Genomic DNA, 3044 nt, shown 5'->3' with positions numbered 1-3044 from the left:
CCTTTGCTCGTGCAATCAACCCAATCACACCTGTGGCGGACAACGGCTCGGTAGCAACAGCGGTGCCTACAGTCGGCGCTGTTGACGGCAACGGAGCTTCAGTCGTGAATGATAGCGAACCAGACGAACAGAAGAAGAGTGAGGCACGTCTGAGCATGGAGGCGCATAGTCATGATGCTGATCGTTGGCGTTCTCGGCTTCACCGGCGACAGTAACTACGACGGCGACATCTCGGTGGTCCTCCGGCTTCAACAGGTAAGGGAGGCGGCTGGAAAGATGAAGGTGGTGAGATGGCGGTTGAGACATATTATTAGGGTTAAGGTTTGATACTCGGTGATACTGGGGCTATATACCCGACTCATGAAACTTTTCCCCATAATGAAAAGTTTAGCCCCTCCCTTCCCTCATTCTTTCAAAATAAATCCACATTTTACCCTTTTAACCCTGCCTCCTAAAACCCTTGGCAAATCAAGTCCGAATTTTACAATTTAACCCCGAATAATCCAATTTATAACATTCGGCTCCCCAAAACCAACAATCCACTAAATAATATAGATTTAGGGCGACTATTCGTTCATCAATTTTTTATCTATATATTTATTAAATAAACAGAATGTTACACTACAGTCCAGATCTGAGGTTTCAACCTCAAGATATGCTCAAGGGACTCAATAACACAAGGTGGATGGGAGAAAACCCTAAAAGCTCCCCCAAACCAAGATCTACACAAAGAATGATCAAGTTAACCTCTTTTTACCTCCAACAGAAGCTAACCACTTAAGAATCTTTGAATCCAAACATCCCTCTCTGGTCCAAGCCAAAATGCTCTCCAAATCTTCTTCCAAAGTTGCACAAGAACACCCAAATTAGACTCTTTCTCTCTTACAATGGATGGAACCAATCTTGGGTATCTCACAGGGCTCTCTGGAGATTAGGGAGGCGGAAATGAGGGCTTTAAGTCCTTTAAATAGGTCCCAACCCCGGAGATTTAGGGTTTCATTTCACAGTGCCAACTCGGCGAGTCGGCTCTCTGACTCGTCGAGTCGGTCTTTAAACCCACGTGCTCAATCCAACTCTACTCGACGAGTCGAATAGCCAACTCGTCGAGTCACTCATTAATAAATAAAGTACATGGGAGTCGGGATGTTACATTCATCACACAATACAAGTCGTATGATTCCAAGTTTCTGTCCAATTGAAACTTGGGTGATGAGAATCGTTCCTTATTTTGTAAATTTTTGACACTACCACAAATAACATAACTAAGAATCACATCCATTGCTAATAATAGAAACATATAAACATCAATTTTCACAAATGTCATTGCAAGGAAATATAAAATTTTTCTTTATTTATAAAAGTGCGGAAAAACTTGTCCTTAAAACGCAATTACAAAGGAAAACTATGTTACTAAATATTCCTAAGCAATCTATCATAACTCCTAAGAAGCAACTCAAAAATCTGATCATCGAACCATGCGTTCAAAATCCATCTCTTCGCGACCATATTCAGTTCACTCTTCCTTTAAGCTTCCTTTCTTTTCTTCGATCCTACAAAACATCAAAATGCAATCTTATCACATCATGTATTAAGAATCTACAAATAGGAACTTAATAGAGTTAGATATTGGATTTTACCTGAATCAGAGTTATACATATTGACTCTCCCATCCTTGTGATCTTTCAGGTAGATACGGCAGCTTCGTAACCAATGCCCCCTTCTCTTGGAAATAGAAGCAAATCGATTCTTTTGGAATAGCACATGGGATAATCTCGGATTCAGCCTTTCTCTTTACCATCCGGCCAAACAATTTGACCTTGGCCAATCCCTTTCCATTGGGAAGAGAAAACTTTTCTGGATTTCCAATGTTGCCATTGTCAATGGAAGTTTGGGAGGTTGATCTACCAATGAAATTTGCTTTACTAGTGTGCCAAATCATTGCTGATTCAACAACAATAAGCAAATAAGTCAAATCAATGAGGGTCACGTCATGGTCCATCATATAGTAATCTTTAATGAACTCACTATATGACTTAGAAAGTAATTGAAGAACCAATTCAACAGCCAGCTTCCTCGAGACAACGACACCCAACATTCCCAACCTGTCAATGTGTGACTTCATCTCCAAGACGTGAGCACACACTTAATTAATTTAATAAAATCCATAAGGGTGTAATTTGAACATTTTAAAAAAAAACTAGGGTTTTAGAATTTAATATTTCAAAATTAATACCTTTTAATTAAATTTTAAATACCAAAACTTGAGGACAAATTTTGAAACCTTTCAAAATATTAGGCTTTAACTATTTAAATTTCAAAAACGATAACCTTTAATTTCAAATTTAAACTATAAAACCTAAAGGGTGTAATGTAAAACTTTTTCAAAATTACTAGGTTAATTATTTGAATCAAAATAATCCTATATTATCCATATTTAATCAAATCCACCAATTTTGATAAGGATATCTCATACCAATCATAAAAATTGATTTTAGGCAAGAAAAACGAGTTATGGTAGATATCCTAATCAAAATCTGGCCAAAAAATCAAAAATCTCGGCAATAGGACACTGGACTCGTCGAGTAGACCTGTCAGACAACAAAATTCTCAACTTTTTTATCCTTTGGCAGTTCACTTTTGCATCTATTCAATAGAAAAACGACCTAGGCTCTGATACCACTGTTGGTTTTTGAGCCTAACATCATTCTTGTGGTGTACATGCAACACTAATTGCTTTGGATTTAGGTTTTTCTCATTTGAACATACAACTATGAATACCAAAGCAATAACCCTATGACTAGCATACATATATCGAAAATCACATATGATTAGGGTTATAATCTTTACCTCTCTTGTTATGTAGCAATAACAAGTTCAATCCTTCTTGATCTTGACTTCTGAAAGCCTAGTGCCCCAAGTGTTGCACCTCTAATGGAGTCACAAACACCCAATGCAAGGAGGATGACTTAGGAAAGAAGGATTTTGGCTAGGGTTTCTTTCTTGAGTCCTTAGGCCAAAAATCCCCTTGTATGGAGTCCTATATA

This window comes from Lactuca virosa, chromosome 3 (assembly GCF_052849685.1).
Source record: "Lactuca virosa cultivar CGN04683 chromosome 3, Lactuca_virosa_CGN04683_v6, whole genome shotgun sequence".
Lineage (NCBI taxonomy): Eukaryota > Viridiplantae > Streptophyta > Magnoliopsida > Asterales > Asteraceae > Lactuca > Lactuca virosa.
The sequence above is the reverse complement of the archived record's forward strand: the minus strand, read 5'-3'. Positions refer to the sequence as shown.